Below are 16,814 nucleotides of genomic sequence, written 5' to 3'. Positions count from 1 at the left end.
TACATGTAATGATAATAGATTAATAAATTTTTTAAATTTTAATTTGTTTAAATACTCCAATAAAATATTTTCCCTCTGACACGGTGGGAATTAACCATAGGTAATAAATGAAATTGTGGGCGTTCTCTTCTAACCCATTACGAGTAGCGTTACTATTGGCACTATAAAACTCGACCTGCTTGTGACAGATCCCCTTCAGTCTACTACGTGCAGTAGAACGTTACCAGTGCTGATAACTCTTAACCCTGTGAAGAGCTTTAAGGCAGTTGAGTACACGAAGCCTGAATGAAGTGTTTTCTTTCATTCTTTCATTTGTGCTCGACTGGATACGAGCAACGTCTATCTAATAGCACTCGTCATTGCATTGACTCAGTTATAGATTGACGAACTTAATCAATCCTGAAGTATAACAATCATTTATTCATTACTCACGCTCTAAATAGTTATAATTTTCATATAGTTCGTATGATCGAAAATGTCTAGTGAAATGAGTCTCTTGTCCATATAGCCATACCCCTACCAACGAACGACCCTCTGGAACGGTATTTAATAGTTTAGAATGGTGCGTTGCCGGCAAAGTATGCGTTCTGCCCGTGCATTGTTCGTTTAATTGTTCATGGCCACCACTAAAAATGGCCCCTCGAACTGAAAAAGGGAAAACGAGCACGTTCTATGCATTTTAGTTAGAATCTTAAGTAAGTAACGGGTTCCAATACAAGCGTCTATGGTATAGTGGGCTAATTTTCGTTGACGACTCTATTCTGAAAAATGAAAATAGGTAAGGACAGGAGATGAACGTGTAGTGATTCATTTAAGATAAGTGATTACTTTTGGTTCTCCTGCATCCGTACGGCAAGGGAACCCCCAGTCGATTGGAGACGGATCGAGTTGGAAGCAAAATGAGGTCTCGGCAATTTTTTCAAATCTATTTTTACCTATTGGCATCTTACTTTACATTCTCGAGAATATCTATATCGTCCGAATAATCCCGAACACGACCTTATATAATTTGACTATTTTTGTCAAAAGACTTGAGAAAAAAAACTACACCGACTGGAGAAACTTTCGTTCACGTTGAAAGTAAGTAATCAGCAAGCTTGTTGCTTGAAAGGTATCCTGTGCCCGTCGCTAATCGGTGGCATTCGTTCATAGTTTGAAAGACACAAGAGTCCTTCATTTGTCGTCTGAGTGGACTGCGCAAACTTTTTTCTTTAGTGGACGACGATTTATGATTCATTGAAGCTCAATACAATTAAATAGCATGTTGTAGATACGAATCGCTGCAATGGACGAAAGATGGGTTGCCTCCAGGATAAACAAAGGAAGCTAGCTTTTCCAAGTTCCTCTCGACTTGAAAATTTGGCAAACGGTAAGTCAATGTAAACTGGCAGTTGGTGGATTTGTGAAGTTATGAACTTAAGAGTGCGCTTAACAAACAGGTACATATAAGAGATACAGTTTTTGCACAAAATAGGCTGTTGCGATAACTGAATCGAAAAACGGAATACGATGATAGGGAAAGCGCCAATGATCATTATGAAGTATTAGGTATGCAATACATTGAAAGAAAAAAAAAGGAGAGAATACATCTATTATTTAACGGAAGAATAGGAACACCGTAACAAAACGATATCTACGTTTGTGCCATAATGTTACTAATTAGAGCCATTAACGACAGGGCTCTATATATCAATAAGAGTGGAAGAAAAATAAACCACCCCATTTGAATTGCCTCACACGGGTTTCCCTTTTAGAATATTCATAAATATTGATAAAATACTTGTTTTTCGTAACTGGTAAATTAATTTCTACAAGAGGCCCCGCCACTTTTGCTATAAACCTCTATATTTTGAGGTTGCATCACATATCAGTACTGACAAGTAAATTATAACGCTAAATAACTTTTCTCAGGAATTTTTTTTAGCTAATTGGCCACGTCTAATTTGAACGATATATATATATATATATATATATATATATATATATAATTTTTTACAGGATCTGTTTTTTATTCTTAAAGCACTTGCATCGAAATTAGAATCCTTAACAGATCGGATATGCACAGCTGCGGTGAATTTTGTAAGAATTGGGTAAGTCGTATGTTGCTCTGCCACATATCACTGGTTTATATTTTGTTTTTTTTTGTTCGTGCAGGTTCATTTGCAAAAAGCAATGCTCGCTAGGGTTTCTGTTCATTTCGTAATGTTTCGCGATTTCCATGGACAAACCGATCAAACACTTGCTTGCTAGGTTTTTGGCATGTTTGTGCGAGTTGTGAACGGCTGGACATGATCGATAGTAGAGCTCCGTTGATAAACGGTGCTATGACATTTTTCGTTGCTCTATACTGGAGCCCTTTTTACTCTATATTGGCCAAACTGATTGATGGACAAACGTGCACCACGAAATGAGTACGGGGCAGCCCTGGGACAGGAAAGGACTGGACAACGCGCGGCAGACACATACGAACAGGAACAGAATGGGCCTTAGGAACTTCAGGCACGATAAAGTTTTCGAGGATCACAAAATGATGAGGGTTTGGCGAAAGCTGAACGATATCTCGTTTCTGGACTCGGCTAACATGCTGGCATCTATCAACAGCATGGTACATCGTGTCATTCAATTAGGTCGAAACTAAGGGCCAAATTGGATAATGCAATTGGTCCAATCGCGTAATAGAATTTTAAGGAAAAACGAAAGGAAACTACATGATTTTCACTTTTTTTGTAATTCCAAAACGGAGTTATATAGCTGAAGGTAGTAGTTCGTTTTATGCCACTACGACTGCTTCAAAATAAGGAAAAGGTGGTTGAAGCCGGACCTGGTAATTTCTCTTTACTATTAGTTAACACAAAGACCGCAGGATGGTTGAGATTGGCGATCTTTAGAAACCTTTAGAAGAAAAGAAAGAAGAAAGTTTATAAGTTCAACCAATTAGAGAATGGATTTATCTAAGAACATCTGTTGGAAGGCATATTATATTTTAATTAGCACAAAACTATATCCGTCAGTGTTTTCCGTGCACTGTGTAAGCTGTCTTAAAACAATAGATAGCATGTTTGTTTTGTATGCATACGTGCACCGTTGCAGCAAAAAAAAAAAACACTCCAAATAAAGCTAATAATTATAAACAACTGTATTTTATAACTATAGCATTGAACTACGGGGATTCTGCCATTTGCAAAATGGGTGACCTGTTACAGTAATGTACATGGGATGATTTAGAGCTTTCTAAGCACTTGGTGAGTGAATACGAGCTCCATGCGTCGATAATACGAAATTTAGTACATAGATTTGTAACGCCTTCATACGCTATGTTAAAGAACGATATGGATAGTTTTAACGTAGGGGATTTTTTTTCTATATTGTTGGAAAAAGCATCGTTTTAACGGTGTCAATTATTTCTTCAATTTTACTGCTGTGGACAGATTTCATCCGTGATGGCTAACATGGGTTTCGTTGTCAGATCGATATTAACGAACGTCAAATACAGAGTGTATATCTATCTAAACGCAATCTAAGAAGCAAACGGGCCGAGTTGTACTGCTCGTTGTTGCCAGTGCTTGTGAGAAGTTTAATAAGTCTACTGCTGCATCCTGTGCAATTTTGTGAATATAATCTTATCTTGTTTGTCCATACAACAAGTGAATATATTGCAGTACTATATATTTCGTTTGCGGCAGTTCAGAAAAACACTAACCCGTGGGAGAATTTGTCAGGCAGAACTCTGCCGACGAATTTCATCGTTCCCTTCTTGTCCCTATTACACGTTGTGTAAAACCAGCTCGTATAAAACTGTTTTGGGAATATATGATACACACATTTGCCTATCTACTTATGTCCTAGTTTTCACTTTTATCCTTCAGACGTTCCACAGGCCTACTTCCTGAAACGTTGCCCTCCGTCGTTATTTAGCTCTCCATAATCTGGCGCTTCGTCCTATCATTCTGACCGCGTATCAAAGCGCTACTCCGAAACCCCCACAGCACTATTGTCCACGACCACTCTTTACGCATCTCAATGCACGATGAACAAGCCATTGGAATTTAAGTAATGTCTGATGGCAGCACACAAGAGGCACATGAAAAAAGAAACCAGAAATGATCGTATGGCCCTTCCCCCGATCCCCCCACTCCAACACTATGTTCCTCTAGACACGATGTTGGTAGTCTCGGAGGGTCAGACCAGCTAAAGAATTCTCAGCGATGTTATGCAGTCCTTACGCCACAAGCGTTTCCTTTGCATATCCTGAATACGGCCATCGTTTGTATGATTGGCAGTGGCAGGAGGCCGAATAAGGAGACGAGAGTGGAAAGACAAGTAAAATAGTCGGTCGGTCGCTCGCTCACTGACTGCCTAGCTGGCCGGCCGTTCTTGGCTTGAATGCTAAGTCAATTACGGGCCGCTGCGAGATACGAGCGGAAGGCAGGCTGCGTGTCGTGCGTTTTCGTTCTGTTTGTTTGGCATTTATCGCCCTGTTTTACGTTGCCTTCTCTACCCCTCCATTGATTGTGTACTACTCTCTGAAACTTCCTTTTTTCCACGACTCTCTCTATTTAGCGTTGCTTTCTTTCTATTCCTTGTGTGATTAATGTCTGCTAGCAAACGATGATAGGGAACGGACCAGCGCTCAATTGACTGGATGATCAGACGGGAGTAAGCGGCCACGACGAACTAGGAATTGTTCCCCTTAACGGGCCCCCTGCATGTGTCATGGATCCCATCTAATTCTTACTAACTCTTCGTCATTCTCTCGATATTTCTTTCTACACCCGAAGCCCATAGACAGGCGATTTCTCGTGCATGGACGAGATACAACCGTAGTCCCCTTTGCTGAGTACTGTCCTTATTCAGCCCAACTCACACCGTATTGTGTAGCTGTGCACAGCGAAAAAGCGAATTATTTTCGGCGTTTCCTTCTTGTTGTTCATGGTCGTCGTCAGCGGTCTTCTCGCTGTTTTCCCAACCATCGACAAGCGATGACGTTTGCTGTACGGCAACCGTCCGCAGCTAATTCAAGCGTATGTCCGCATACGACTCGTTTCCTTTGCTCCTCGATTTCTTTCCTTTTTCGTCATCGCACGTACAAATCTCCCGTTTCATCCAGCAATGCTACATCCCATCGTCTGTTGTCTTGTTTCGCCATCGTAGGATTTTCTGGCAGCCGATTTGACTTGCCCCGCTGAATTAGCAGTGACTCAATAAGTAACGAGTATTCTTTTGCTCAGTGTGAGTGAACGATATACGTGCATGCATAGATTGAAAAAGATAGCAGGCAGAAACCTACCCGAACCAGTTCGATTCTCTGCCAGACTTCGCTAGTAGAAAGACCAGACAGCTGCGCGCCCAGATTCCATTGGGGCTTTCTCCATAAGGATCAAAAGGATTACTAAACATCCCTTGCGGTAGATGTATAGGCGAATCTCACGAATCAAATGTGCATGCATTCCTCTGCTCATCCTGAGTAAGGCGGGCGGCACGGATATGCGCGATATCACCGATCACTTCCTGAAAAACGCTGTTACTGCCGGCGGCGATAACGCTCGAGGTGGAAGCTGGCGGGTTACAATACACAACGTCTGGAATGACGGGCTTCCTACAAATCAGTGTCCCTTCACACATCGTTTGGTTCTATTCTCGCAAGATATTTGTAACGTTCATGCGAAGATCTACGAACTTGAGACATACGTAGACAAAGCTGGGCCGACAGAACACGTCCGTTAACCCTGTTCTACTCCATTCTGACCATACGGCTCATGGTGATCCAACCGGAAGCAACTACAGATCAGCCAGGAGAGCAGGCACTGGGTCGGATAGTGAAGGTCTTAATGATTGAGAAGTCACTAATAAGAAGGGCTTAAAGGTCGAACTCGTTTGTCATCTTTGTCGGCTCTGATTTGTGACTTAACGAGAGGGCGGACAAGATGCTGCAGGCAATGCCACTAAGCCCAAGCTATAAATGCTGGCCTGAGTTGCTAAGCATCTACGGAACCGTACGCAGCCACTCATGTGTTGATAGCATTGGCTGTCTCCGTACAAGGCTTCCTCCAGATGTCGAGGACATTGGGAATACGATTGATGTCCAGTGGGTACCAAGGGATTGGAAAAGGCACGGACACTTTAGTTCACTCATCTTTGTTTTAAAACTTACTTATCATCGCGTTTGAATGTGTTTTTTTCATTTGAAAGAATACATTTATTTTTGCATCTTGCCGCATCAACTCATTAATGATTTTTCTAGGGATGAGGGCCAGTTTTTTTACTATGTACAAAATATGGCAGGTTAGGTTAGGTTGTCTCTCAAGTAGCCTCCAATTAATATGATCCCAGATTTGGCGTTTCGCATTTATTCAGAAAAATAATTTGTTCTCAATACAGCGCTCGTTAGTCGTAGATGAGAGTTTGTCAGTCGAAGCCAATTTCACAAATACCGTGTGAGTGCTATTCGATTAATGGTACTCAATATTTACTACTCTAGAGATAACACTTGCCTGTATTCTGCTAAATTTTTCGACAGGCCTAGAAAAGTTAAGTCATTTCATGTAATGCTTATCAATATGCTTCTGGTCAACTTTGAAATTTTCTCCATGTCCGTTCCTCAGTGTGGCTTGCTCTCACTTTTCTTGATTAGTCATCCAGAGGTAACTGGCTCCCGACCAGCTTATCAATTGTACCCAGACAGGTTTTCAATACGTCTGCTGCACATCTGCCATTGCCGCCATCGTTGTTCCCCACAACCATCACCTTAGCAATAGTGATTCCCGTTTCCAATCTCCTGTATTCGATCAATACAAGGATCCGACCTCCGCTTTCTAGGCCGATTCGACGCGCGTTTACAGCGCAAGTCCCATTCCCCTGCTAACGCACGGGTTGATGGTATAGCTTTTTTTGTTTCCTCGGAGTTCACTCAATAACTTCTCTCCCTTGTCTGCCTTCTTCTTTAAAGTGAAGCCTGGAGATATCTTAGTTTATCTCTCGGTGTTGGATGGGTGGCAGCAAAGACCAATTCGGCAGACGGTTCGCTTTTGGCAACAGCTCTAGCCACCGTAGTCAATGAAAAGAAACCTTTGCTTCGAAGTTTGGGGAAGCAGTAAGCGAACCGTTTACTTCTTCCGTTCCGTTACTATGGTTTCTCTCTTTCTCTTCCTTTTTTGGTTTTTCCCACAGTTTCTTAGCTACGCCTATCCTGGATCCCAACCGGTCGCCCACCGCCTTCTCTACTTGTTATAATCGGTCCTCTGTACAGCGACGCTGTGGTGCGATCCGACTTGATTGGCTTCATCTCATAGGGATAATGGCAGTGGTTTCTGTGAGAACACGATGGCAAATGAATGCCAGAGGGATGAAGACGGAGGACTAAAGCTTGCAGTGCGAATGAGGCATCAACCCCTTCAGGAAGAAAACGAGACCTCAACGGGGATCGATTCGGGATTGAGTTAGAGACGCCTTCTTCTTTATCTGCAACTGAAATCATCAGATGAACGAGGATGTACATTGTTAAGAAAGAAGTAAAGAGACGAGAAAAGAGAAAAAAAAAGTCGCATTGAAAAGCAAAGTGGTAGTAGTCAACACTGAAGAAGACGGCCATGACGTAGCTGGATGGGCCTAGCTGGAGAGTGAAGTCATCATGCGCTTTTGCTCAAGGCAATCCCGACTAAAATCCAGAACCGCATTGGCAGAAGAAAGGTGCAATGTACGCTGGTAAAACTTGGGTATTGCCATCGCCTTAGCCTTGCTGTGCACTGCCTAACTAGCTAAATCTAGTGGGAAAACAGGATGATCTAACTTGGAACTAAATGGACATCGCCACTTGGTCCGACACGTAGTATACGTACATCTATTTTTAGTATAGTTATCCGATGCTACCTCCACCTACATCTACAATTCCTTTCGCGCTATCGTTCTGATCTCTGAGTTTCTCAGGCACACCATTCTTTCAAGCGATCTCATTTTTTGTATAATGGACAAAAACTCTTTGGAAATAGAAGAATTTAATCGTACACCATGTTCAACGTAGTTGTTTCTTTATATCTACGGCGTGCGGTAATGTAAAAGGTCTCGACGATAGATACGGAGATATCCTTGGAAATACCGTGGCTATGCCATACACAATCGGAAACTAAATCAAGTCGTAAAAACGAATTTATACGGCCGTCGTCAGCCGTCGGGATCAAACTGCCCTAGAGGTTAGGTTTCGTCAGATCGAAATTTGGCAGAAAATCAAACGGGTTGAACTACTTTCGCATTTGGTTGATAAGTTGATGGGACTGCTGAAGGAAAACGTTTGACTAGGCGCTCACGGGTCCAACAGTACCTCACTGTCTGTGAGAACGTGTACTCGGAATTTAGCCAAAACTTTGACGCAGACGAGATTACCCTTCTAATTTTGATCATCTGCGTTCTGTTTGAATTTGGTGAATGAGAGTGAACGAATCATTCTACAGACAGGTGCCGAAAAAGTTATTAAGCATGCTTTCCTATGAAAATGTGGGATTAAAATTGAAAAGCATATGCTAGCGAAGTTGACCGCCGTTTTTGAGCCTTTACCCAGAATAGGCAATTGCTAAACGACCTTATAGGCCCTTAAGGTGATATGCGTCAAACAGAGAAAACATGACTCGAACTATTGAAGTAATACTGCTTAAGCTGCGACAAACGCTATAAATTGAAAACTAATCCCGAACACATAGCTCATTCTTAATATTTTTCTACAACCCTACTCTTAGTCACATATACTAAACATAGAGTTCAAACTAGAATATGTTGAATATTCACACAAATAGTTACCGCCAAGATATACAAAAATATTTTAACCCATGGTTGATACAACGTAAAGCTAAAGCAACGTAAAGATGAATTGTATGCGTCAGGCAATGGCTAACTAAAAGCGTCAGATAGCAAGCCGAGGAAAATTTAGAAAGCCTTCGAACGGAGGAAGTGGCAATCGTTGTTTTGATAGCAAGTCGATCCCTGATTACTACTTTAAAGGTGCGTCCAGGCCGTTCGGTATCGTTATGACATGTTTTGTCTGGCCGGCATTCTCATGTGCTAGCCGACCAATGCGCTGATACCCATTCTTCACGACTAGCAAAGCTGTCCTATCATGTCCCATCAGTGGTAACGTGTTCACTCGCTAAAGTTAATGATACGTAGTAGTCTCGTAACCGGACGTAGACACATTTTGTTTTGGTGGCGGAAACCCGCTGCCTGAAGCAATGCTTAATGACAGTACCGAACGAAAACCCGAAATGTTGATTTAGGTTCGCGAAACTGTTATTATCGCTGTTGTTGTTGATGACGACGCGCAACAGCAAGCAAGATTGTGTCTGAGGTTAGACCGTTTCAAAATAACTGGCTTTCGACTTTTTTCGTTTCCTGCCTCGTTTGTTTTCTTTGTTCTTCTTCAGTCTGCTCTGTGTTTGGCTCCGATCTCTTCAACATTCCGATACTCTGTCGTCGATTTACTTCGCTGAATGTCGGTAAAACAACTCTTACATCAAACCTCGTCCAATGGATTCCTGAACCAACTAGATACGCTCCCTCGCGCTGCAACAAAGGCGCAATATATACATTGTAGATATGTATGTATATATATCAAAGAAAGAAAAGACAAGAATGACTGGTACTTTATTGTTTTTGTGCCCGATGACGCAGCGAAGCTTAAAGGAGAAACAAACACGGAAAATGTGTCCCAAAGGAAGAAAAAGAGATTCGTCGATAACAGTGACAAGAGGAAGTATACGTTACGTTTTGGTACTACTTTCGCGCGACCTTGAGGATGCAGGACTCACTCAGAGAAACTCAAAACGTGCACGAAAAGCGAGCAGCCTGCGATGTGACATCAAGAGATAGTCAGACCTCATCAAGGGATCATAGCGACTAAGAGGCGGTCAATGAGAATGGTCGTGATGGAGACAGAAACAGTGAGTTCAGGACGGCAAAGATGATCAGATCGATATTGCTAGCTGCTTCTGTCAACGAGAGAAGAAATATCGAAGCGACATTGATGGAAAAAACGCCACTTTGAAACATGGAACGCTGCTGTTTTCTCTCCGCTCTCCTCTACGAAAGGATGCAGGACAAAAAAGAACGCGCAAACCCGGATTTGCTCCTGGACTCGGACCCAAAGGAAAGCGGTCCGAGAAACTATTGTACGGCGATATCGCTGCAAAGAAGAAACTGCTGAGCAGAAGGAGCAAAAACAGGGCGACAGATCAGACAAGCTGGAAACGGTCGTTGACGGAAGTGAGGATTGACATTATTATCGTCAACGTGAGTGATGTTTGGTGGTTGTGTGATCCGGTAGGGGAAAGGCGTCGGCAGGATCTAACACAAAAAATGGTGATGCATATGAAAGATTAATGTCCAAATTTTCAGTTTGCCAATTTGCTGAGCAGCTAACGTAAAATTGTAAGAAGTGTAACAGTCGAATTAGGGAGAGTATGTGAAAGGCACTGTCCGATTTAGATGTCCTGTCAGCTCTTACTGAAGCTCGTTTCTAATGCCGAATTTAGTGAAATTTACTTTTTAACTTTCATTTCCAAATCTTCTCGGCTTGCTGAATATTGATAGATTATCATAGGCACGAAGATGGACGGAATTAATGCTGATATTTACATCGTGCTCAATTGAGTAATACTATTATTTCTAGAAAAAAAAGTTCATATGGGTCAAAGGGAACATTTTTTTTTTAAACTTACGTGAAGGAAGCTCATTTGCCAAAGGCAAGCGAGACTCTGTTGAGTTGAGTGAGCTAAAAAGGCAGGAACAATATGCAGGGTAATTTCAAGTTAGCTCTAAGATACCAGAAGATGTCATAATTTTCCATATAATCCAAATGAGTTCGATAACTCTTGAGACTTTTATATTGTGTGTTCCATATTCATAATATGTATGTATATAATATGGAACTACTACAAAACACAATAAAATATTACAGTAGCCAGTAAACGGGGCTTAGATCTCTCCGACAACGATAGTTCAAGTGCGCCATCGTGACTCAATGTCATGTACGGATATGTTCACTATGATGATAGTTTTAAAATCCTGATGACCATAAAATTGTTCATTAATTTGAAGACCTTCTGACTCTATGAGGACGTCGAAGAAACGGAAGGCTTCCCTCGCAAATAAGAATAAGGAAAGTTAAGCATTCCAGAAGGAATCCCAATTCACACATAATTCAGGATTTGAGATTCTGCTTACACAGTTTCTGTCATAGAACTGCTAAGTCATCATAGGCAAGCATATTTTAAGAAAGAAAAAAGGCCCTTCATGAGCCCAGCGACACATAGACTAGAATATTTGATACTGTTTGCTATTGTAACAATTTCAGAATGATGGTCTGAACAGCTTAGGCCTTTTCCCTGACCAACGAGGAATAGCTGTGTCCTACACGCTAATACGTGTCAATAAATAACGAAAAAAAAAATGAAATAATAAATAGTGACAGTTGCGTATGTAACAAATGTAGGTTTGCCTATAAAAGGCCCGTTCGCTCAATCTTGTCCTCGCTATAAATTTACTTACCTTAAGCTGCGTTACCTAGCATCGGAAGGAATAATAGATATGTAAAACATGACTGAGACCGATTTAAAGACGCGTTTATTGCATACTGCTTTAATGATACTGCTTAAGGCCGAGGGAACGATGTGGCAAAATGTAAACATCACGGTAACTAATAAATGTTAACTTATTACGTCAGGGCTGATCAAGCATCGATCGAGACAAACATCTGATAGGAGTTTGCATTATTTAGAACTCTATTATGCTGCAATATTATCTGTGAAAGCGAAAAAAATGTAATAGTGCCGAAATTGTGTTCTAATTTGATTAAATTATAATTAAAATTTGAATGAGATTCGACCTCGAACAGAATTAGCAACTGAATGAAGTGTATTTGCCCCCTCAACTTACTATGAAGGATATCGGCAATTTATCTTAAGTAAAATTGAGGGAATTCAACATATCCTTTTTCGTACCGGATATTACTTGCACTAGTTTCTTTTTATAAGGGAACGTGTGCGGCTCACAATATATATTTTCTTCAGCCAGCAAAACCCAGTGTCAATTCAAGTCTACGTCTTATACAAAGACGACACATGCGAAAAAGATTTCACTATAGTGAGTTTAATATAGAAAACGGTACTGACCGCTGTGAAGGGTAAAGAACGTCGACTCTGTTGTACAGTCTTAAATTCGTCTTATTGCGTCCAACTTAATAAATAAATAGAGAAATACCAGACTTGAAAAGCGAACGGTGTTAAGTCCAGCGATAAGTAGCAGCCTTTGCGTTTGCTGACCTAACCCTTTTAGCCTCTTGGTAGCCAGAAGCAAAAATAGGTTGAACTCGGAATTTAGCCATCCTTCCTTACAGCAAAAACGATGGTACTGAATGCCTTGTCCAAGAGCAAACTACCAACGCGCGTGGCCACCGGAGTACACCCAGCGCAGTAAACAATGTGGCTATTCTTTTATACCAACATGTAGGCGACAGTTGAACCTGTTCCCTTCTACCTAAACCTAAAAGAGGCTTTTGCTAAGAGTCTATAGCAGACAATAGACTTTGACTATTTACCCAGAACTGTCTCTGAAGTGCAGAGAAACTGTTTAGATACGGTTGATTATATATAGGTACGATCAAGCAAAATAAGACTAAACATAAATAGGCCGTATACCTTATAATGCTAATGTAAATTATCTCTTTTTTACCGTTCTCACCATTTTTTTTTGAAATTGGAACTTTTTATTGTATATCTTCCTTTGTATGTTAGCTAATTTTTATCCACTGAAAATGCGTTCAGTTGGTTCAGACTTGTGTGTCTTGGTTTTCATAATTAAATCATCCGTTACCATCCTGGGTTAGGCCAAAGCGGTACACCAAATAAGCGTACGTTCTGTCTGAGAATCTCTTCGCGCTCGATTTTCTACTGCTGCATTTGATCAAATATACCACACCACGCTCTATAATATATGAATATAGCCAGATTCTTTGCGAAATAACCCTAAGGCTGTAGGCCGTCGTCTGGAACCAGTTAATATAGTAAGCCATAGATCGGATCCTGCCATCTCGGCTGGTGTAATCGAAGTCGGCGTCCGCCTTCAAATGAAAAAAAGAGACTCTCATAGATGCCCTGGTTGCAGAGGCCGTTTTTTGACTTTAAGGCCTAGAAGTCCGCTTCCCCATTGAATCCCGACCCCCACCTAGCAGCATCCCGCTTTTCTCCATTCTCAGCCTGTAAACTTTAGTCGGATAGACTCTTCAAGCGAGTCGAAAGATTATGACCAGCGAAAGTAACTTTTTATCGATTTCTTTGGTGTGGACGGTAGAGGTTAGGTGCCAGAATCAACGTTCCCCCCTCATAGCCCCTTGGAGCTCAAACTCAATCAGGGTCTAGCTAAATGTAGGGCAGCGTACAATTTGGCCTTGAAGTGGCCTCATCCGGGAGCCTTCGTTTTCGCATGGTGTTGTCCGCTCCGTTGATTTTGCCGAGTCTCATGGCGCCGGTTGAAGAAAATAAATAGAGGAGAAGTGAATGAAGCTTCTCTGGCTAACTTTGCTAATCACTAAAGCGAATGAAGGACCGCTTGCCGAATGAAAGTTTTAACCTTGGATAACATACAAATGAAAGCGACGTATGCTAATAAGGAACACAGAGCTCTTCATTTATGGCACACTCCTTTTCATCGTCTTCCTATCAGCATTAGCGACAATCAATGAAGCCCCGGACAATGAACACTGGTCCAGATGATACCAACATGGTGAGCACCCTAATAATCATGCAATAGACGAGCTGAGTAAACACACGAATTCAAGTTTTTTTCCTTTTTTATTTCTATCATATCTCTAGTTGACAGTATCTATTGGAAATATATGTTTGCTGAGCCATATGCAAATAGGAACAGAACACAGACGAAAAATAAAAACTGACCCTAAATTGTACAAACAATGCTTAAGGATTGTGTGGCTTGAGCTTGCAAAATTTATATTTTTCTAAGAAATCCGCCTTGCATGTACCTGTATATTCCCGTCGCAGTGATGAAAACGTGAACCCAAGTATACGTTTTTGCTCCATTCCAGAATCGTATTATAAATACAGTTAACATAGGCGTATACCTTCATAAGAATGTCAAAAACTGCATGACGTTTACGTCTTCGAAATGCAATCTACGTGTCAGTAAGTAACGGTGCCGTTCCCTTGGCCACGTCACTGTGAATTTTCGTATGCTTGTTTTTGTCCAGACGCGACCTGAACGGGTAGTAGACTTTTAATATGTTAAAAATCTTCAGTTACTTCCGTAAACTAAAGATTTTTAACAACAACAAAAACGCGTAATCAATAATAACAGAATAGATACGTTGCGGGTGCTGATAATATCTTTATTTTGGACCTTTATCTAGTTCGGACACTCTCGGTAACGAATAAAGTTTTCAATACGATCTGTTAAATAAATATGTGCATTCTAATCGTTGAACTGTATCATTGGATATCCAAAGACGCACATTTAAATAGTTGGTTTGCTTGAAATAGGCTAAATAAATTCTAGAAGATGCATTTCCTGTGCACCTTAAGTCACGTAAGTTGAAAAAAGTTTCCCCATAATTTGGACATAGTAACGCAGTTAATTACAGTAGGGCAGTCTATTTTTCAAAAGAAAGAAAAAACCAAAATCATCTTCAGGTTCTGCAGTATGAACAATGTTAGGAACCATCTATTTTTATATACTAATTATTATTATTACTACTACATTTTTGTGGTACCTTCACTCTAACCCGTAGTTGCATAGTCGTTTTGATATGCTATACAGAAAGCCTACAGGAAGGTGATAAGGAACCTCTCTACCGCCTAAAATTTGCATTGCTGCCGAAACATAACGAGAAACTATTGCCGTATAGCCTAGAGTACGAAATAGCTGAATACAGTATACACGAAGTAATCCTTGACCCTGTATACAAACACACGAGCCAGTTTGTCTCCAAGTAGCATTATCGCTATCCTCTCTAGTCGATTATAGCTAGTCATTGCCAAGACCTATGTTTGCGTCGATTTACCTAGCAACAAATCACACAGGTTCAGCTAGCTAGAAGGGAACTCACCGCCCTAAAACCCATGAATATACGTATGCATAATAAATATTTATGTATATGTATGCAATGCATATGGCCCGATTATTTTCCGTTTGACCGGTAGATGCACCTTCGTTTCTATACGAAGTAGATGTGTACGAATCCACTTTTCAAGGTATCATTTCGACTCAAGTCGTCCGACCCAAAGATTATTGTCCGGTCAAGACACGAGTGGGCAAAAGGCTTTCCTTGAACCAAAGATGCCACATCAGACCTGTCCGTTAATGGACGGTAGTCAAAGCAGCGCATTTCATGCTGCTCTATTTGAGAGCACCATTAACGATGCCACGGCCCTACTGAATCGTAAGTAGCGGCTGTGGCAACGCTGCCGCTGAGTGCAGAGCAGTAACAAGATTCAACGTTTTCACCGCCGGTCGAACTTCTCATGGCCGGAGCAGCGCCTCGGGAGACAGTCAATGAATGCCTCACTGCAGCTGGCTATCACACATACGTATATTGTTTGAAATTCAAATCCAAGTCAGCGAGCCTGCTATGCAAGTTCCATCTAAACAATTCTTATGTCTTTTTCGCCGGTGCATCTTGCCGAGGTTGTCTGCTTGTCTGCCGAGAGGGACAGCGACGATTCACTTGTTTCAAGCGTCTGACGTTCGTCGTTGTAGAGCATGAGATATTAGGTAGTGCGAGTCGCCATCGACGACGGCTGAATAACAGCGGCTATTCCATACGTAAGCGGCTCCATTTTTTAAGTGACAAAAAACGTCCACAAGTAGCGCTTCGAAGAGCCTAGATTGGGTCTCCATCACGAACAGGTGCAGGCATCGCCATGTACCCCTTAGATGTTACTGCAGTGACGAAGTACCCGATAACAGGTAGTGTCAGATAGTGAAACATCTGTATATGTGCTGTCGCAACATGAGAAAACGGAACGCCCTCCCTTGGGTGGTCGTTGAGGGGCCGGAGGTGGGTGTTCTTCTGTTCGGACAGATACCAGAGAGTACTTGCACGATGCAGGAGTACAAATTGTGCTACACGGAGTGTATACTTTAACCCCGTTATCCTCGTATGTTTGTGGGAAGCGTTACTATGTGTATTGCTCGATGGAACAGCAGCAGAAACTTGTTGCATGTTTTGGCGAGGTGGCCTGTGCCGAAGCGACATTAATAATGAACTAAAGAGGCTTCCTTACCTTTCCTCACCTTATCTTTTTTTCTCTTGATGTATATATATATATATATATATATATATATATATTTTTTTTTTTCGTTACCATTTAAGGGCTATCTGCAAAATGAATCTGTATGCATCTATGACAAACGCTGTTGAGCGTACTTTTTGTTTAATCCAAATTTTGGATCTCGTTATCTACCACTAGGTCAGCATAGAAGCGCGTGAAAAAGGTCCAGCCGCATCCTTACCTTAGGCTAAGCAGTTGGTCCATTTACGTGCTAACCTAATGTTTTTCGTTATAAACGGAAATGGTCAAAGACGAAGGTTAATCATATTTTTTCAGATAAGAATAGAAACAGTGGTGTAGGAATTCCTGTGTTACGAAATTCGTCATTACGGAACACCTGTATAGCACAAACAACAAGTCTAAGGTCATGTAATAACTTCGAAAAATTTCAAAACATTATGTGCGAGGTAGCTAGCTTAGAGACTAAAAAAAAGAAAACGATTATTTCTAGCCTAATCTTTTTAATTTCATTATCCGTAATTGCAGCTACTA

Source organism: Varroa destructor, unplaced genomic scaffold, assembly GCF_002443255.2.
Source record: "Varroa destructor unplaced genomic scaffold, Vdes_3.0 BEIS01000002.1, whole genome shotgun sequence".
NCBI classification, from domain to species: domain Eukaryota; kingdom Metazoa; phylum Arthropoda; class Arachnida; order Mesostigmata; family Varroidae; genus Varroa; species Varroa destructor.
This window is presented reverse-complemented; position numbering follows the sequence as displayed.